General features: G+C 46.7%; 1 protein-coding gene across 1 annotated transcript in view; it reads left to right on the top strand.

The window, feature by feature from the left end:
- Window positions 1–21,749, top strand: part of ITPR2 (inositol 1,4,5-trisphosphate receptor type 2) — a 998,050-nt gene that overhangs the window by 274,753 nt on the left and 701,548 nt on the right. The gene's annotated exons all lie outside the window — the stretch shown is intronic.

Genomic DNA, 21,749 nt, shown 5'->3' with positions numbered 1-21,749 from the left:
TTTCTCCTACCAGTTGCACTGATGAGACCGCTCCTTGAATCCTGTGTTCAGTTCTGGGCCCCTCACCGCAAGAAGGATGTTGAGGCTCTGGAGCGAGTCCAGAGAAGAGCAACAAAGCTGGTGAAAGGCCTGGAGAACAGGCCTTATGAGGAACGGCTGAGAGAGCTGGGATTGTTTAGCCTGGAGAAGATGAGGCTGAAGGGAGACCTCATTGCTCTCTACAACTACCTAAAAGGAAGTTGTGGAGAGGAGGGTGCTGGCCTCTTCTCCCAAGTGACAGGGGACAGGATGAGAGGGAACGGCCTCAAGCTCTGCCAGGGGAGGTTTAGGCTGAACACTAGGAAAAAAATTTTCATGGAAAGGGTCATTGGGCACTGGAACAGGCTGCCCAGGGAGGTGGTTGAGTCACTTTCCCTGGAGGTGTTTAAGGCATGGGTGGACGAGGCACTGAGGGGCATGGGTTAGTGATTGATAGGAATGGTTGGACTTGATGATCCGGTGGGTCTTTTCCAACCTGGTGATTCTATGATTCTATGACTCAGAAAGCAGCTTGCTTACATCGACTGGCCATGAGACCAGTGAGTGTGGACAGGCAAGAGCCCTCAATCTGGGCTGTTCTTCCTGCTTGATGCTCTCATAGTGAGTTCTGTAGAGAATTACTATTGTGTTATTCTATCTTAATAATAATCTATTATATTTCAAACATATGAAATAAGACCAGGCACTGAACATAAGGCTGTCTGAATATAGATTTTTGTGGGGTGTTTTTCTTTTAAGAAATCCCTGGACATCAATGGGCAGACTCAGGGAGTCACATGGGGCAAGATTCAGGCCCCCTCTTGGCCCAGCAATAAGCAGCCCAGCCCAGCTGGCACTAATTGGCACTTTCTTTGGCAGCAGATGAAATGCAGAGGAGACAATGGGGCCTGGGCTGCTTTCTTGTGCCTGGAGGTGATCCTCAGTGCTGAGACCAAAGCCCATTGAGATCACATTAAGGAGAAGTTACTGCTGCTGCTCCACTCGGAGAAGAAAAGACTTTTGTAGTGTAAGCCCACATCCAAAAGATGTGTATCCAGCACCAGGTGACATCAATGTGTTCCCACCAGCACATGCAAAGAGAAAGCAGGGCATGGAGTGCTCCATGCTGCTGACAACCAAGCACCAGCAGTAGTGTGGCAGGTGTGTGGTAACACTTGTAGTTGTGTTGGCTGGTCATGGGCAGCTTGTCAAATCCATGACTCCCAGTGAAACCCTTAGCATCAGGCTTTCTTCAGTGTCTGCTAGAAATGCAAAGCAGGAGTGTGATGGGCTTAGGAAAAACCACTGCTTTGCGCAATCATGGCACTACTTCATGCAGAGCTGGAAAGAAAGATAAGCGTGAAGCTGCGGCACCTGGAACATGAACAAAGAGGAAAGACAAGGGCAAGAAACTTCTTCGTAATAGAACATAACAAGGCAAAGAGGTTTAAAGGAAAGATACCTTTATTGGGGAAAGAAAATGATGTGATTTCTGGATTGTTTTCTAACAGGGATTTGCATGTGTGTGAACAGCAATTCCATCAGTATTAATCTTTTTGGTAAAAAGTTTATTTGTTATCATTGACTTCTCTTTTGGCAGTTGAGAGGCACTGTTTTCTTTTGAACTGCATTCATTAATAAATTCAAATGGGGAAAAAAAAGCCCATGTCCACTTTCCAGGAAGAAGTACACCACAGTCAGAGGTTCCCTGAGCTGATGCTGCACTGAGGCTTCAAGATGGTAATAGCTGTTGCACCATCCTATCCGTATGCCATCTGAACCACTATGTTCAGATTACCACCCCGGTTCTCCAGAACTTAAGATATTTTTTTAATTATTTTGTTAAGTACAAGCCAAATAAATGTGATGATACTCTTCTTGTTTGTCCCTTGGAGTGGGAACAAATAATTTAGGCTTTGGTCCCTTTTCTCTTCCTTCAATACATATAGGAGAAACAGCTGAAGGACTTGGAAGCTGCAAAGACGAAGTGAAGCTTTCAGACAGTAACTAGAGATGAGCCAAGGGAAAACAGCTGCAAGCTGGACACCAGCAGATGTGTCCAGCTCTGTCCTAGGGGCGTGATGGGGAGGAGTGATTCTTCACCCTGGGAGGCCTACAGCCCTGCCGGTACTGGGGATTTGCCTTCCTCCACCTCTCCAGCACAGCTCTGCATGGCTGTAAGTTTCTGTGCCAGCTGGGGAGTCTTCCGAGGGGAAGAAGAGGCGCTCGGCAACCCATCAGGCTAACAAGCTAACAGCGTGCAAATGCACGTTTGTGCTGGAGTTTCCACCCACAGTTACAGCCACCTGGCAGCACCCAGCCACGCTTCGGCATGGCAAAGTGTGACCAGGTACAGTTGCACCAGGGATGTAGCAGTGAGCAGTGCCTCCTCCTGACCCAGAAGCTGATGGCCAGCTTACACTAATTTTCTCAGAGCTAACACCCATTTGCATGCATCTTTGCACCTCCCTTTGCAGGGAGGCGATGTGAATTTTTTTCAATATTGTGACCAGTGCTTGGCATGCATCTCAAGGGGTACAGCCCAGAACCAGCAGGACTGTTGCAGCTCAGCAGGAGGACCTGGCCCAGCCTGCATTCAGCTTTACAACATAGCAGTGAAATCACATGTTGAACTCCCCCTTCCACCTCTCTGCACCAGATCTGACATCCCTGGGGATTTCCTCTAATAATCCTGTCTGTGCCATTGCCTTCTAAAGCAGTAATTGAGCTTCAAATTTAATTACAGTATGGGAACGAGCTGTCACTCAATTGAAGATACTTCCTTGACTATTTATTGAAATAAATAGTCTTACCGACTTTGCAATTTGAAATGAAGGAACTAGACATTGAGATCTCATACGGCTATGTTTATATATTTCTTGTCAGGTGCAGCATTTCAATGAAATACCAAGCACTGGCTTCCAAAACACTCCCAGAGACTCTTCTTTCTTTAAACTGCCATTGTTAGTGTCTCTTAGAAAGTTGACTATCCATTGCATCATATCCACAGCCATGAAAAATAGTGCTCAGGACCTACAATCATTCAGTGCCTTAGGCAGGTTTGTAGCATATGGGAATGTCAAGCTGAGGGATACAACTTGGGAAGACACCCATGATTGTTTTATCCCATCACTGAATGTAGCCAAGATACGTGGAGAAGCGTGTGCTTGGACATCACCTCTCCAAGGGGCTGTCCAGGCGTGCTGGCCCACATGGACTTGAGGGGAACTGGGGTAAGCCCAGCCCCATATGTCCCAGAGCTAGGAGTGGGACCTGCATCCCCAGAGGCGCTGGGACCTCTGGCTGGCATCAGGTTTGGTGGAAAAAAGATGGCTCCGTGACTCAGAGGAGATGGACCAACAACAGCACAGCTCTGATGAAGTATTTCTGTGAGGCATTATTTTTATGTAGGCACTTTTGTTTAGCAATAGTAAGGCAGTCAAATTACTCTCTGATGTTATTTATTTGGAAACAACATGGAGGCAATATTTCCAGTTGTGAAAGATTATGGAAATGTGAATTTTGGCAGCAGCTGTGGAACCATCAATGTCCACACTTGCTGGCGAAGGGAGAGAAAATAAGACTCAGCACTACTGTAGTCTGAATTTGCTTTTCTCATGAGCAGTCCTACGTCCAAATGAAAGCAAGCATTCTCCAAATACAGAGTGATAGTCATTTTGCATGTTGCAGACTCCATCTGACCCATCATTTCAAGTTTTTCCTAATTCTCACCCAGCTCAACCTGCTTCCAGCTTGTCCCCTCCCACCCAGACCAGTGGACACTGGGTACGTCAGCAGGAAGGACATATCTTGCCATATCTTGCCCTGGGTGAGAAATGTCTTAAATGATAAATGATTGGTGGGACAAGGCAGTGGGTTCAACTGTTGCTTTTGTAGGGAAATTTGTGGTTCTGCAAATAGACACTGTGTCCTCAAGCATCATCCTTGGAATCCCAACTGCCTGACACTTAGCCTGAAGATGCCCATGGTTAAGGAAACCTGAATGCGTCTCTGAAAAATTCTGTGCAACATCTTTTATACCAGAACCGCTTTCCTGGAATTTCATTATGTGACTGTGTATTCCCTTATGTGACATTTCCCCCAGCCTTTACAGTTACCCTCCATAGTCATCAGTGTCTTGGGCATTTAATTTTGAATAATAGTTTTTAGAGAGTAATTCTCCCCTGCCGTGACTTGGTGTCTACGTCTGTGACTTAGTACTCTGAAATTCATCCTTTGCTAGGCCTGCCACAAACCCAGAAGGTATGTGAGCCAAAGGCCAATATCCAAATACACCCAGACCCACAGAAAGTTGAGGTCAAGATTCAAAACATGAAAGTGGTTTTCACCTACAGGGGTTCGAGATACCTTGTCCAGACTGCCTCAGACTTTGGAGAAACTTAAACTTCTGCCAAAATTCATAATCAAGACTTATTTTTGCTTTGCTTTTGTTGTTTCCAACCAGAAATTATTGGTTTATGAGTGGAGACACTAATTTCAAATCTGATGCCTGTTTTATAATCCCAGCCTAGTAATTTCTTTGTACCCATTTTGTTATGTGTAAATCATACACCTTTCCTGACACTGTCTCACCTGTGTTTCTTGTAGGTGAAGATATAAGCACATCATAGAGAAAAAGGTTTTTCTTGCTGATACCTGAGCCTCAACTGCTGTACATTCCAGTTTTCCTTACATTTCAGTGAATTTTATTACATTTCAGTGAATGTCATAGAATCATAGAATAACCAGGTTGGAAGAGACCCACCGGATCATCGAGTCCAACCATTTCCTTACATTTCAGTGAATTTCATTGCCAAAATGGAACTGTGGGAGTCCTGTACCTCACTGCACCAATACAATGTGCAGAAAAATTACGAGTATGTGGAACGTACAGCCTGGAAGTGCCACAGTGACCATTGGTCCCCACACTGCTTTTGTCCACCAAAGCAAGCAAGCATATGATCAAAGCTGTATCTATCCAGGGAGGACCATGTGGTGTGGCCATGTCCTCTTCCTATGAATTCAAACATGACCTGTAACTCCAGATTTTCTCCTGTTATCCTCTTTTTTAATTTTATTTTGGGCTCTGGTAAGTGTTTGAAGAACATCCCTTTGTGTCTTTTAAAGTGTCAAACATTTTTAAGCCTTAGTCAGGTGAAGTTTTCCTGCCAAATAAATAAACTGAGGCAGAGAGACAAAGCTCATGAACAAGAGCCAGGATGGTTTTTGTCCCATTAAGGGAATTTATGAGATCTCAGTACAGTTTTAGAAAAAAAAGTGTTTACTTACTTGATCGGCATCTATTGAATATTAAACTTTTATGGGTATCTGTCAGGCTTTCTTAAAGAAAACCTAAATTATTCAGGAGTATTTGCATGCTGAGATACAGCAAATTTACAAGTGGTACAAATCAGACTTTTGCATCTTAATATTAAAGGAAATCAAGTGTTCAGCTTTAGCTTCTTAATACTTTATTGGCCATCTCTTGCAAAGTAAACAATTAAGCTGTTCATTAAGATACAATCTGTATAATTCTAAAACAATGGCTACTTTAATCCTTATACACAGCCTCATCAAAATAAATGTGAGGTGCCACAAATTCATATTTTATGCTGGTAGTTCTTTTTATCCATTTGCTGTATTACAGGATGGCAGTGACAGAGAACCACTGATGATGAAAAACATGGATGCAGCAGCTTCTGGCCCAGGGAGGTGACAGTCTGTGATGGATGGCGTGTTGTGGAGAGGAGATTGGTGTTGACTGAGGCTGCCCTGAGAGTTGTCCCCCACTTTGTCACCCTCTACCCAGGTCAGGGATGTCCACCTACCCCAGGCCATGCTGTTCCTGATGCCACCAAGGCACTTGCAGGGGAAGCACCAGCTTTATTTATGTAATAACTGCTGGGTTTAGGTGCTGTCACGCATACGTTGGAAAACATTGTGCTTGAAGAGCTGCTGCTGTAGTATAGCATATGCTGGATGCAAAACTACATATATATATTTAAAAAACAAACAAACAAACAAAAAACCCAACAAAAACCCCACAACCAAATCAAAAACTTGAAACTTGTAAAACCACAATTAGAGTAGTGTTATCACAGAGTGTCAGTCTCCTGGCCACAGCCCAACTGGTGCAGTGCCTCACCAGAGCCACTTTTTAGAAATAATTCCTCCGTTAAAAGCATTTGCTGCTATAGTTAATTTTATTTTATTTCCAGAGAGGAACCTAAGAGATGTTCTCTGTTGAACCAAATTTCTGCTTTTATTAGCAGCAATAGGCTGAGCAGGCAACGAGGTGATATTGGAGATGTGGTGCTGAGGAAGGAGCAGGGACTCACTGGTCAGGCAAGAGCAGCCCCTCTCAGGCTGGGACTGATCATCTTGCCTTCCTCTGCCATTCTTTGCCAACCACTGCCTTCCTTGGTGTCACTTGTTTCCCATAAGTTTTAAATGCAGGTGTTGCAGATTGAAAACTGAGTGTGTTCTAAATGGAGACATCTCCAATTAGTTCCATCAAAATTCTTATCCATGCAGTTATAGACTGATGTAAAAATGGAGCTGCTGCTGGAAATAGTCCCCTTGGACAGGGCTGCACCTATGACCTTGATGGATCTGAGGTCTTTCAGTGGTGCTGGTTCATCATCAGAGCTCATCTTTTAGACTTCCATTGCTTTTTCTCAAAAGCAGATCTCTGCTATATTTTAAGAAAGCCTATACATATTTTTTCTCTTGTCCCCATCTTACAGAGGTGAATGCGTGTAGAGACCCTGTTCTTGCCGGAGTCAGTAGAAACCTGCCCACTGGATCCAGAGGACCTTGTGTTTGGCTTTTACAGTAAACTCTCCTACATGTCCTAAGTAGCACCTCGTGTTCCCTACCATTGCTTTCCCCTTGCCATCATGCACATTTTTTACAGATCTGTGAGCAGCTAGCTGACTGTGGAATAGTTGAGGAGCCTGAGAGAGATTAGCCAAAACTATTGGAATAGACTAGAACATTTCAGCTGGGAGGAACCTACAATGATCATCTCTTCCAACTGTCTGACCAATTCAGGGGTGACCAAAAGCTACAGCATGATGATAAGGGCATTGTACAAATGCTTCTTGAATACTGACACATTTGGAGCATCAACTACTTTTCCAGGAAGACTGTTTCAGGGTTTGACAATCCTCTCAGTAAAGAAACACTTTGTAATATCCAATGTAACTTCCCTGATGCAGCCTTGAACCCTTCCCATGAGATCTATCACTGGATACCAGGGAGAAGAGATCAGCAAGATCTCTTTCGGGGGGAAGATGACTTATGGTGGTCCCCTGTGTACCTGGGTAAAGGTCACATTTTCTCTCCTTTCAGCTTTGCCAATCACAGGCCTCTGTGTGCACAGATGTGGGAGGAGGAGAAGAGAAAGGATGATATGGATGGACAAGATGTCAAGAATTTGCCATCAGTCCTGTTACCTGCCTGGACTAGAGGAGCTAGGAGGGAATCCAGGGCTGGTTCCACGTAATGAACCACTTCAGCTACTACATGGAGCAACCAAGAAGCCACCACCCTAGCCCGGAACCTCTCCCTTCTCAACATGTCTGGCCAAGTCCTCAGCTGCTGTAAATCAGATTTGTTCCTTTGAAACCACTGATGACCTGACAGCAGCTGGGAATTTGACACAGTTCATGGTCTTGCAGCTCACCCAGCTGTGTTTGATTTACATCTGGATCTGCTTGGAAGTTCACGTCAAAGGCACTGCCGCAGAAGGAAGGGGTAGAACCAACACAGGAGGGATGGCTTGGAAAATGCCCACTGCTGGAAGGAGTCAAGTCCCACAGAAGGCATAGAGCTGGGAGGTGAGTCTGGCACTCATTTTCTACCTCTCTCCTTGCCCCAGCAATGCCAGACTTCCTGCAATTACTAATTATGGTGATTTCTGGTGTGTATGTGTTTGTGCACACGTGTGCAGTGGTTTCTTGCTAAACCTGATTCAGTTGGACATTGCCAGATGGTACAGAAGCTTACCGGAATTTCATTTTCAAAAAAAACACAGACTTGGATGAGCTAATGTTGTTCCACACAGAAAGCCACAAAATTCAACAAAGTGATGTTGTTTCAAGAAGAGAACATGTCAAGTGAGAGAACCATCCGGTTGGCTCTGAAAGAGCTACACAGTCCTCCTCATGCTTTTAGAAGCTGTTTACGTACAAACGCTGGGCATATGGCATTGCAGCTTGGTTTAAACATTTTGCCGCAGCTGATGTCTGCGGAGCAGAGCCTTGGCAGAAATGGCACAGGAACCACATCTGCTCATAAGCCTTCCTGCATTCTTTTAAACACTCTTGGATGCTCCCAGAGGAACTGCAGACTCTTTCTCCATTAGGGCAAGTACACCACCACCACTGGAGAAAGTGGCTTCAGGTATATGTCCTTGTCATCGTCACTGGGACAGGGCAGGTGACCTCCTGCGATGCTCCAGAGCTCAGCTTCTCACAGCCCAGAAGCTCAGCGGTGTCCTATCTGGGACCTCTTGCTCATTTTATACATAGTTCTCTGCTCTTCCAGCTTTGTCAGAATTGAGTGTTCTAGATGGAGTAAAGACAAGCAATTTGGACACCAAGGGATAAAGCGAAAGAAGATCTTCAGCATTGCAGTGATACCTGTTCTGCTACATCCAAAAACACAGCCCCAGAGGCCTTCTTTCCCTCTGGAACATGCAGGGAGGGAGCCATAAAGCCAGCAGCAATAGAGGCTGAATGGGGTGAAGAAGTCAGCCCTGTCTGAAGATCCACCGGCCCCTGCATCACACCACACACACTGTCTGGTAGAACCCAGGTATGTAACTTCTGTGCATTCAGCCTCAAACAGCCCAACGTTTGCCTAAATAGTACTGCGATTTAATAATGAATTGGCAAAAGCCATCTCTCCCCAGCAAGCACCGCTGCCGGTCTGTGGCCAGCAAATTAGGTCTTGGCCCAGTTGAGGATGTGCCCCGATGCTACAGAAAATGAGCCTGGCGCTCAGGGCCAGCAGCTGCAGCTCAGCCTCCCACAGGCCTCTGGCAAAGCTGCAAGAGCAACATGTGCAAAAAGGCTTTATCATTGCAACAGTGAGACTTGTGGCTCCCAAGCCATAGGACCCCAAAGCAAGGTCCTAAGAGGGGCCAGGTCTCCAGCTGGTTAGAGGCAAGAGGGACCAGTGCCACTGCCCAAAGGAGACTCACCAGTCATGACGGCATTTTGGCATGTCCCAGCACTTCAAGAAGTACCAACAGCCACATTTGCAACAGTAGAGGTTTGGTTTCCATTTTAAAATGCATCTTACTATTGATGAACTACCGCAGGTGATTGAGCAAGCATTGACTTGGGCTGATGGTCATTGCACCAGACCTCTCTGCCTTGGATTGAAGGTCTCTTTCTCTGGCTGCTTTTCATGCCTATTTTCAGCTGTTGCCACACTGGCTATTTATTTTGGCCTAGAGCAGATCCAAGAGATGATGTTTATAAAGCATCCATGGCTTTATAACCAAATCGGACCTCCCCTCTTTAAAAAAGCTGCTCCTTTGGCTTTCCTGCCATGTGCAGTCACATTCCCCTAGCCTGCTGCCTGCACTGTACCCTCTCTATGCCCTGTACCATGACTGCAGGGCTGCAGAGAAGTTATCCCTCCTGCTTAGAAGACAGGAGGAGAAAAAGAGGCTTGTTGGAAATGTTCTCCCAGGTTTCACCAGAAAGCAGTTAACAAAAAAAATGGAGGGCAAATTAAATCAGTATCAAAATAAATCAACCTTGCACTTCAGAAGAAGAGTCATAATCAACCTCAGCTCCATGAGGCTGATCTGGTTTTGCATTGGAAATAGGATGTAGAGTGTGGCTCTGAGCGCCCAGGTCCCTTGCACCCCCTGGTACTTGTGCAAAGAATTGTTGCCACTTGTTTTCAGGGAGGTGGCCTTGCAGCTCCCTAGGAAGCATTCAAACATCAGCAAAGACATTTTTTCCCCCCTTAAACTCTCAAGCCTGCAGGGTAAATTTTGTCTCAATTACATCTTTATAAATAACTTTCTATTTTGCACTCACCTGTTCATTTTCTGCCCTAGTTAGAATCAATATCACTGATAATTATCTGTCAGAGCATTTATACATCATTGGAAGGTGACTAACAGGGAAAAGTCTTTTTCTTTATATTTTTTTTTTTTTCCAGACTGCTTTAAGTGAATTAATCAACAACGAGCAACGGCAGATTGATGGAGGCTGGAGAATAGATACTAATAAACGTGAATAAATGCATTCTCACAAGAAGAGGCAATCAAATCCACCCAGCAGCTCCAGCAGCCCCAGCAGGAGGGTCGCCCCATGAGGCTGCACCATCTCTTCCTGAGCCATCCTGCTTGATGGACATCTGCAATGCACCAAGGCAGCTGCTGCAGCCCTGTCTGTCCCTCAGATGCCTTCTTGCACCTCCTGCACCAGCCCTACCAGCAGCAACCTGCCTTCCCAAGGGTCTGCTTCTTTCTTCTGCCCTCCTCATCCTCCACTCAGCATGAGTTTTTTCCTGCCTGAGCTTCATAGTTAACCCCTTTCCTATGTTTGGAAAGTTTTCTTTCTCAGTCAAAGGGACTATTTTGGGACCTGCTGCTGGAAGGATGAATTAATATCTTGGGTCAAACTGTATGTTTAACTTGTCAGTTGTCCTTCTTCACCATTTATTTCTTCTACCTTCCTCTCACACGTGTAAAAACACCTTGTGAGCTTCATGTTAGCTAGAAGCTGCCAACTTATTCCTCATTCGTACACCACCATGTGCTCTGGAGCTACCATCCGCTGTAGGGATGTCCTTGGTTTTGGCAGGTGGCACCTGAAATATTAACATGTGCAAAAACCTGGATAAGTCCTTTTGCTGAATTCTCTCCAAACAGCTCTATGTGGTTGCCCAAGGAAGACAAAGAGAGCCAAGATGCCCAGCTTGCTTTGGAGGCTGAAGAACAGCAGCTAGTGAACTGCACCACACAGGAGCCCTCTCCCTGCTCACTGGGAGAGCAGAGTAGTGCTTCTGATCACCACTTGCCCTGCTACCCCACATGGCCTGTCTCCAGGATGATCAGAACAAGATTTTTGTCCAGCCTTGCCTTGCTAATGTCAGCCTGCACGGATCCTGGAGCAGGTGGAGGGCCTCCATTTGCTTCTGCCTGCTTCACTGTGTGGCCTTGGTGACCCGCACTTGCATCAAATGGGCTGCAGGTCACTTGTGTCCTCTGTCTGCCTTTGTGTGGAGCATAAGGCTTGCATAAGTGAAGTGGTTGCATGATAGTAGGCAGTAAATAAATCATGAGAAGTCCATCTCTGAAGAACTTTTCCCACTCCCTTCTTTGTGGAGTTACTGGGACCTGATCCAACATAATAACAAAATTTTTTAAAGCAGAGGCAATAGTTTACACTGATGTAAATCAGAAATACTGCTCTGACCCCCGCAGGTTTACCCCACATGATTCACACTTTTGTTTGCAAACATAAAACCAGAATCCCCCACCAAAAATTTTGTAGCTTAGGGAGGGAAGCAAGTGGAAGTAGGAGCACAGAAAAGGCTCACTACGACTGTATGGCAGGTTGGTAGTGGAGACAGGTTGCTGTGACAGCTTGCTCAGGGTCTGGATCACAGTGTGGACATTTGTCAGGTCTGGGGGTTTGGTCCATGATGGGCAAAGTCATTCTCTCCTCTTTCCTTTCCTCCCTGACAGTCTATTGGGGCTGAGTTTCCTGTGCCAATTTTGCCTCTTATGGTGCTCAGGACCATACAGATCGCTTGCTTTAAGTGTAGGAGCACATAATCATCATGAGAGCAAATAGCGATCAGCCGTGGATCTCCTAAACCCAGAGGAGTGGCTTCAGGTACAGACTCCAGAGGTGGTCCTAATGTCTTTGGTGCGGCTAAGTGCCAGTTTCCCCCACTGGCAGGGCTGCCCTCAGAAGCACTGATGGAGGCTTTTTGATGTAGGCTGTAGCATGAAGAAGAGAAGGCAGAAGAAAAGCATTTCCAATTTGTTTCACTTGTATATTTTTTTTTTTAAATGTGTTCTGATTTCTTACAAGAGAGAATCCCAATGTGTGTGGCCCACTGTATCTGGGAAAACCCCACTGGTTTCAAGCAATTACATCTAGGGGAAAAGCTGGGAGACTGCAACCACCCCTCTCCTTGCAGATGGTGTGGCCACACTCAGTCACCTGCTGATACAGAAGATGGGCTTGAGTTGCTTGTTGCACCTGAGTTTCTAATGCACCAAGGCACATGACAGATACATTCGAGTGCTCATAAAGACAGGGAGTGAATTTTGGAACAAGACTGGGTTTCATGCTTTGGAGCATACAGGTTTGCTTGTGTGATGCACTGCGCTGCTGGAAATGCTGGCACACCCACGAGCCACCCATTCCCCCGGTTTGCACAATATCTTGGCAGTGTGCTTTCTTGGCAAGGTCTTGGCTCCCATGGTACTGCATTGCACAAACATTCATGCCTGTGCATGAAGGAACCAAAAGCAGGGTGCCCCGGGCCCTGCAGTGCCTCCGGGAGTGAGGAATGGGCCACTCCCAAGTACCATGTACACAAAAAGTCACTCTGGTCACCCGGAGGCTGATCTCATGATTTGAGGCAGGAGGGGCTGATTCATTATTTTCTGCATCCAACCCATGTGGGCAGTTTGTTTTGGTTTCTTAATTCCTGCTGCCTGGTGGGGGTGGGTGGGCATTGCCAGTGAGGACATCTCTGAGAGGATGAGGTGCCACTGGCAGCGATGTGGGCTTGCAGGATGGCTGCTCATGGGAATGTGAGGAAAAACCCTCCAGATGGCTGGGTCTACCACTAGCCAGGATGCCTGGTGCAAGAGGAACGGTTAGGGTGCAGCCCCAGTGTGCTGCAGAGGGAAGTCAACCACCAGCTGCCCCCACCACCTCCCATGGCCTTTGGTCACCTCTCATAAAAATAACCACTCACCTCCATGCCGTGCATACAGGCAGACGGTTACTTGCACCAGCTGGGCAGTGGGGCTTTCTTTTTCGGTTTATCATGTGGCATTTATTTTAGCGAGTATCTGCTCTCGAGAGGTTTTGCTAGTTGGAAACACCTGCCCACTGCTCTGCTCACCCCAGCCAGCCCCTGGGCTCAGCGGGCACCCCATGCTCCCAACCTGTGTCTCTGTCCAGTGACGCTTGTGCCTAGCCACGAAGCCCACAGCCCTCAGTTGGTTGCTAAATATATCCGGCCATGAAACTGGGTCTTCCTCCTTCACTGCAGAGGGTCAGCTGGGCCATCAGTCTTTTTTATAGGAATTTCAACCAAAACTTGTAAAAGTAGGTTTGGGAAAAGGAATTCGCATCCTCCCACCATCCCCTGAAAGGAAGGGATTCAAATTGCAAGTTCCAGGGCTTATGCATTGCTTGAACTGCGTTAGAGTTGTTGTAAAATAGGTCCAGATACTTCATGAAGGGGCCTTCAAGACGGAGCAATGTTGTAAAGAGAAGTAGTAACACATCCTCACAGCAGTTACGGGTCTCTGATGCTTTCATTTTCAAAATTGAGCAGCAATTCTGGCAACCTTCATTTTGGGATGTTCATCCCAGGATAGCTTCATCAGTTCTGGCTTACAGGGGCTGCAGAGCTGTCCTCTGAAAGTCAAGGCTTTTCAGGTAGGAAAAGTGAAGGACAGGTTGCTTTGGCGATGCTGAAAAATGCAGTCCAGGAACGCAGTCATGCATGGTCCCCAGAGAAACTCTGCACTGCAGCTGGCCTCATCCTTCCACTGCTGGCACTGAAACCCCTGTGAGCAGTGGCAGGACACAGATTTCATACAGATTTCATACCTCACAGCTGTCCCTGCAGTGGGACGTGTTTGGACCAAGGTGCTGCATGAAACTCAGTCTGGGGAGGGCAGGGACTCAGCTGTGTGGCTGCTGCTTCCCTTTCCTCCAGCCATGCACTGCAGGAGAGATTTTTGCAACGAGACTTCAGCATCTGACAAAAGTGATCAAGTCTCTTATGCTACAGCTATCTTTGGGCATAGAATCTGTTTGGTAGGAAGAATGAAAGGGGAGAGCAGATGAATGCCCTTGGTACTTCCAGTGGTCAATTATCTTCTTAATCCTTCTTTAAAGAATCCTCCCAAATCCTTCCTCATTAGACCATGTGATCAACACCCAGATGGAGGTTGGAGGACGTTAGCCACCCCTTTGATGGAGACAGCAGCCTTGCCATGGATGGCAGGGCTTGCCTCTCACATAACTACACGAGCATTGTTTTTCTCCTGGCAGCCTGTCCCAGGCACCACTGCATGTCGGGCACAGCTGAGACCCCAGCACATCCCCAGGTTTCTGGCATCTGCCAGCCCCACTTGTGCCCATGGATCACCGCTTGACATGCTGCTTGCCCATGAGATGCTTGCAGTAACTGGCCTGCACCCTTTAGGCATCTGAAAATAGTGCTGTAGGTGATGATGAAAAGGAGTTTGCCTACACTACTGCAGCCAGACCCTGGGATGGTGCAAACCAACTGGCTGCCAATTGATGTCAAAGGAGCGCTGGTGGTTTGTGCAAGCTGAGGGATTGCTCCTGCTCCAGGTGGGTTTCCAACACCACAGAGAACTGTTTAAATCCCTTCTCTTCCCTTCCCAGTGCTCCAGGAAACAAGCACCTTATTTCATTCATTGGCTGGTTTGGTTATGGCAAGAATCCTGCCCATATTTTGGCTACTTGTATATTTGCTGAGGACCGAGCAGCCCAGATAATGCTAGCAAAGAGCAGGAGAGTGAAAAGAGGGTGGAAAGGCAGGATGAAGCCAGGTTTAAACACCTCTGCCCCAATGTATGCCACATGTTTCGAGGCAGTACTAAAGCCAGGTAATTTTTTCTTGTCATGCTGCCTGTAATGTTTTTGAGGTTTGTGAAAGAGTGAGATATTGAGTTCCTGCCATCCTTCTTTTCCTTTTCAAATTGGTGCATACACGCACTGTGAAATTTGTTTGGGCAAAGAGACTTCATTTGAATGGGATGCATTTCCCATTAACTACTTAGCTAACCTTTGGCCACTGTATTTTTATTTGGTGTTATACCTATTAGCTACAAGCTCTCTATTTTTTCTTGTCTTGCTGTGGTTTTGTCAGTGACGGTGTCAGTACATTTTTCCAAAGCAAGTACTATAAGAGCTAATTTATATCAAGCCCAGACCAATGTATTGAACGGCAACATATCTCTGTAAGCACAGAGCAATTCCTATGGGGTATGCTCAGGGCAGTCAATGCATTGACTTCTATCAACTTTGGGTCAGGCCTGAGCTCTTGAATCACTTCACATATACTGCTGCCAATATGCAAGGCTGCACCATTTAAGATTGTCCAAAACAAATATGCTTCGGGTGAGACCAGTACACAGACCATCACATGAAAAGCTTTGTGATAACAACTGGCTGTGTGTTTGCTTTTGTATGGCATTGACTCTTGTTTCCCTGATTATTTTTAGTCTTCAAGGCTATCCCTTAAACAACCCACTTTCTTTAATAGCTAGTGTTGCCTCCAGTGTGATGCAGCAGGTCTAATGATGCTCTTTATTAAGCACGGGAAATAACAGTTAGCCCACAGCTAGAAGCAAATGAGAATGAATTTCCTACAGGAGCTGATCCAAGGCCACTGAACAGAGCACATTTTGGTGGGCTTGAATCAGGTCCTTACAGCTACTGAAAGAAAAAAACTCATCAAACTCTAAACCAGCCCCAATTAACATGTTCCTTTTAGTCGGAAAAACCTTACAGCAAGATGCACCATGTTCACACAAAGGCAAATCAAACAGACCTTTATTCCCCTTCTGCTCTACCTGTTTTTCTCCTCCTGGAGTGAGGATTTGTGGCCCTGAAGCCCTGCAGAGGTGAGGAGAGGACCAAGCCTGGTGCTGAGCCCCAACAGTGCAGAGGGCATTCCTGTGCTTCAGAGGGGAGGCGTGGGAGAACATGTACCCCCAGCAGCCTGCTTTAAAAAGTAGACAAGACTTCAAAGCTTATTTGTAAATGTGGGACAGTGCAATAAATTGGGAAGAGACGAGTGATAAATGGAGTGCATTTCCAAAATTGGTATCTTGAATCATAGCTGCCCAGGTCAAGCTGTGCCACTATTCAGATTGGTTTTGCACTCACAGATGGTCGTGCAGCTACATAAAGCTGAGGCCTTCCCATGCACAACAGATTTTGGTGTATTTTATGTACGTTCATGCAGACACTTCATGGTGTGCAACGCCTTCCCACCTTGTTCTCTGCAAGGGCAGATAGATAGATAGATAGATAGATAGATAGATAGATAGACAGACAGACAGACAGATATACAGGCCAATGCAGGCACAAGTACAGGCATCCTAATGGAGCCTGGCCACCCATGCCCAAATGGTGCAAGTTGACCCATGGGCTGGTATGGCACATTGTTGTCTACAGACCCCTTCAAACCGGGTCAGTCCCTCCCAGGGACATGGCTCAGCCTTGCTGCCCAGCAATCCTGCAGTGCTCACAGGACCTTGATGGGAGAGCAGCCTCCCTTTCCTGGTGAGACACCTCCCACATGCAGCCAGGTCCAAGGTAGCTGCCAACGGGTCCTAATTTTTCCCTTATTCGGGTGAAATTTCCAGGGACTTGGGTGGTGGCGGGGCCTAAGCAGGAACCACAGGCCCAGGGCATGCCTGTTGCCACCATGCAACAGCCACACACGCTGCTTCAGCTAATGAAATCCACTTGTCGCCTGTTATCAGGCAATTAGCCTGTGTGATTTTCAAGCACCATCTCTCTGTAATTTTTTGACAATTTGCTACGAACAATAGCATAATCACTAACTGGAACATATTTGGAAGAGAAGTCCCTCCAGCCATATTGCAAATCATGCCTCCCCTGCCCCAGCTAAGCAAGGGCTGCTCGCACACAGCCTGCAGACCTGCCTTATTCAGGGGCAGTGCAGGATGCACAAGGAAAGGTCCTGCCACTTCAGTAAACAGAGAAGCAAGAGAAACACCAAAACCTGGGTGGAGAGGGTGAAATAAGTTTTATTAGAAATAATGTGAAGATGTAACTCCTGTTAATTCAGAAGTGCAGACTTTGGCAAGCTGAGATCCTAGCATTTCCTTAAGCGCACAAGAAAAAATGCAGAATCTGAAAACGGTAACCTTAACAGAATACATATGGATATATAAGTAAAGACTGTAAAGTGACTTTCCCCACCCTCCAGCCCAGTTGGGTTACAAAGTTTAATTTCTGTAGTGACAGAAAGCCTGGCTGGGTGGGTCCCCATCTGATGTAGTGCCCTGGTGGCTGGGAGACTTGGACCAACAGGGAGGACCCCATACAAATAAACTCTTTTTTTGCATTCCTGACCTAATAACACCTTGGATCGTGAAAACTAAGAGTTTAGAGTGTCTGATTTCTGGTGAGTTATTTTCTTTACTGTTTTGCTTTTTCTTACCACCCTTAGCAGGCTTGGGCAGTGAAACGGGACAAGAGGCTTTTGCTTTTCCATCAGCTTCCCTTGTTTTCCCTCATGTGTGTGCGGCTTGCCAGCTTGGATCCACAAGGTGGAAGGGAAACTGTAAATGTCTGGTTTCAATTATTTTCATCACAGTTGTTCCCTAAATTATCCCATGAACCCTGGTGGCCAGTATATTCATTATAAACAGGGATAGCTCCAGGGCTTGGTTGGCTCAGGTACGTTATGGATCTGGTCTACTTGCTGCCCCTGCCCTCACTGTGCCGGCACTGGCAGCTGTCAGGCTGCAAAAGAATGTCCCCCAAAAGATGCAAGGGTGGATTCCATACCCCTTTGCATGCCAGCTAACCCAGCTCCCAACCAATGGCTTATAGATCAGATAAAGGCTTCATCTCATCACAGTTTTGGTGAAAGAGAAATCCCCCCCTGAACTAAGAGGAAATACCTATTCAGTCAGCTTTGGGCTGTTTAAAAATTCAGTTCTCTTTACATAGACACAGAAAGTGAAATGGGGTTATACACCTGCCTTGCTCAAATATCTCATTTCCAGGACAATCAGGGCTCTTAAACTGAGGGCTGGCTTAATCAGTGTCACTCTCTACATCTCCTGTAACCTGAGGTCAACCCAGTGCTTGTCATCCAGAATACATGAAGGAGCAGTGTATATTCAAACCACCTTCTGCAGATTATTATCCCAGGTCAGGCTGAGATCCTGCTTGTATTCCACAGCTGGCTCTCAGATGCTCATGCAGGCAGGAATGCCTGGGTCCACCTAGGTGAAGCAGGAGTCATTTGTGACCTTTGGAAGGGCTCAGCTCCACGCTTTCTGTGCAGTCAGGCGTTGTAAGTGGGCCTTAATGTCTATGCTCTAATACAAAGATGGCTTTGTGGAGTGTGAAAGCATTATGGTAACAAATGAAATAAGCATCGCCCATGTCTTCTTTAAAAAAAAAAAAAAGAAGAAATCCCCAGTCCCCGCCAAACAAGTTTGAAGTTTGGATGAGTCCATCAACTGTTTACTTGGTCAAAGGCAAGAAAATCAGCTACCAAACCCAAAAGAAACATGTATCCTGGTCTTTGTAGATGGAATCATCATTTATAATATTTGACTACAGCACCAGTTTAGCAGAGGATAAATGCTACTGACTAGTCATTACAGGAGGCAGCAGGGGAGCAGAAAGCGAAAAATCCCTGTGGGGAGACTGTGGAGACCTGAGACAAGCTAGCATCAAAATGGATCTTATTGGAGCCCTTGTCACAGGTGCTACAGTCTGTGTGTTGCCACCTAAAAATTTGCTCAGGAAGATGTCGGCTGAGGGAACAGCCCTGCCTCACACGACATGGCAGAGGGTTTCCAAACATCTCAGAAAAACTTGGCCCTGCCTCAGAATTTACATTACAGTCCCATAGTGGGAATAATCCTCAACTTCAGCGGATTTTGCTGTGTGTCAGCCTGGCCAGGAATGGGCCCCCACTGGCTGCCGTGCCACCCGGTGCCTTAAGGAGGCTTCGAGCTTCATGCTTGGGATCGAGCTGCTGTTGTTCCTCTGCACCTCCCTTGAATCCCCCTAAGCCAACACCCTTCGCTAAGACCGAAAAACATTTTCCAGACGAAGCATGTGTACGTGTGTGGGTGGGTGGGGTGCAGGGGACTATGAAAATTTCAAGAGGAGGTATGACATCCTGGCTTTCTAAATATAGAGGACCAGAATTGTGGCTTCTCTCACACGCTCACAGCATGCTTTCTGTTTCAAAAGGCCCCCAAAGCAAATATTGCATTGGTTGGTAGTGTGAAAAAAAAAAAAAAGAAAGAAAGAAAAAAAAAAAAGAGAAGTCCTGTGAGTTGATTACAGTTTCCAGCGCTCTTGCGCAGAGCTGGTTTTTAGGCAAAGCTCCAAGCGGTGCCCACGCAGAGCCGGCTGGGCCAGCCAAGGCGCAGATGGCCATCACGTGAAGGCGGTGGCAGGAGGAGTGGGGTGGTGGCAGCCTCGGCACAGGGCCAGGACCCGATGGAGCTTCCCCTTCATCTGCAGGCCCCCATCCTTCCAGCAGCAGCTGGAGAGGGGTGCCAACTGCAGCCCCTCCCCAGGAGCGGGTGCCACCTTGGCGCCTGGTCAGGTAGAGAATATGACATTTTGGCTCCATGTAAGGTGCCATGTCTCAGTTCCCTTTTCATTGCCATTATTGTCTCTCCACTATTTGCATAGCACGACATCAAAAAGCCTCAGAGCTAGAGGAAAGTGGTAGCTGCTGGTTCTCTTTTTAAAGAACAAGCAGTTATCCATGCAACACCATCACTGTGAGTGCTCAGGGTGGGGGAGCAGTCATGTCACCAGGGGGTTGCAGCCTTTGGAAAAGTTTTGCAGACCTGAATTTAATCGAGACTGAAGATCTTTAAGCCAAGCTATAAAATCCAGTGGAGAGTTATATCCCTGTAATAGACCCTATTAGAGGGTCTAGCACAGTCTATAGAAAGGATCTCCTCTCTATTAAATTCTCTAAGGCTTGAGTTCTCATTTACACAAAGGGCCCTTTTAGCTGTGTAAAATGGCCATAAAGTAGGTGTAAAAATGATTGATGCTGTCTTTACAACCCCTTTACACTGTGAAAACAGCTTAAAGTGGCCAGGGTGCAAATGAGAATCACACCTGGGTTTGTGAGAGTAAATTACACTGAGCCCTTTGCAACTTCTGTGTGTCCATAGCGGTTTAATCCTACCCCATTCTGGAGAATTCACTCAGAGAATAAATTTCCACAACCCAAGAAAAAAAAGTGTTTTTTTCTTCAATGTCTCCGTCCTTTCTGAGCCCTTTAGTTCCAGACTTTCTCCTGATGCAGTCCATGTGGACTCTGAAACTGGGAAAAGGCTGGGAGCTGTCTGAATATGCTGTGGTAGGTGAAAATTCTTTAATTAGTACTTTCCAAAATTCTTGATCTGAGCAAAGTACATTTTTTAAAACCATACCCAGGGGAAACTGGTTCCAAATGCTACCTAGTCCATTTCCCAGTCTCTCCTCTCTGTTTTGATTTTATGCTCTTGAGATATATGAAGAGGAGAGTTAGTCTTTGCTCAATCAAAACGCCCCATATTTACTCACTAAGCATTAAAGCACTGACAGAATATGTAATGAATATTGTTTTCTCCCTGAGCAAAGGGTTAAACTGCAATGTGCTGATACGTGACCTGAACTCAGCAGCAGTAGCTTGAAGTGGAGGGTGCGTAGTACCTGTAGTCTCTCTTTCCCAGATCTCTTCTCTTGCTGTGTCGAACACACTTGCAGTGACCCTGTGATCATTACTGCCACATCTTTTGTGTTCTAGAGAAGTCCTGGCAAATCTAAGCCCAGGGGCGAGTAGACAGAAGGCAGGCAAGGTGATTCCAGTCCCATCTAACAGAGGCTACTTTCCAGGAGCCCAGTGCCTGGGAGGTGATGGGAGACCAGGAGTGAAAACATGTGGGTGAGACAGAAGTCAAAGGATTAAGGAGACAAAAGCTCAGCTCTGGGGGAAATGCTGCTGGACCAGGGCTGACCAGCCCTCTCCCACAACAGCTTGTTGCCAGCCTGCACACAGCACTTCCTAAGCTAGAGCACTGCAGACCAAGTTATCTTCCAAACAACATGGACATCTGGGACAGGAAAGGGGTGGGAAGCATGCCTTTGCCAGCAGAGCCTTCCTCTTGCTTCACCAGCCGTTGGGGTGCAGCACCTGGTGGTGGGGGTGGGAGGAAACCACCCCAAAACCCATCTGCCATTCAATCTCCTCTTGTCCCTCTCCTTCTTCTTGTTATCTTCTTTGTGGAAGCCACATTTTTGGTTGGCCGGAGGACCAGGCACAGTGAGGGTCCCGTAGGTGGGAGGCAGGTATATCCTCTGCCCTAAGGTTTGGCCGAGTACAGCTGGAGTCGTGTGAGGGATGGAGGGCAAACCAATGTCTGAGTAGAAGCAGCAAGTGAGAGGCATCCCTGCATATCCATCTCATACAGGAGGCTGGCCCTGACACAGATCCACAAGTGCTGCTCTGCCAGAGTTGGGGGGCGATGGGCTGGTTCTCACCACTGCACAGACATCCCCGCTGATGCTGGAGGCCAAATCTCTCACTGCCAACCCACCCATGCACTTCATTGCTGTCGCATCTTGCTCTGAGTGAGACTTGGAGTTGGGCTTAGGAATTCAGATGGGTGGCAACATGTGGGCAAGCCAACGGGTGCCCTTGAAAAGGTGCCCAGCAACCATGCTTACTAGTGACTGTTA

Source organism: Phaenicophaeus curvirostris, chromosome 1 (genome assembly GCF_032191515.1).
Source record: "Phaenicophaeus curvirostris isolate KB17595 chromosome 1, BPBGC_Pcur_1.0, whole genome shotgun sequence".
Lineage (NCBI taxonomy): Eukaryota > Metazoa > Chordata > Aves > Cuculiformes > Cuculidae > Phaenicophaeus > Phaenicophaeus curvirostris.
Note: the sequence above shows the minus strand (reverse complement) of the source record. Positions and strands in the feature narration are given on the sequence as shown.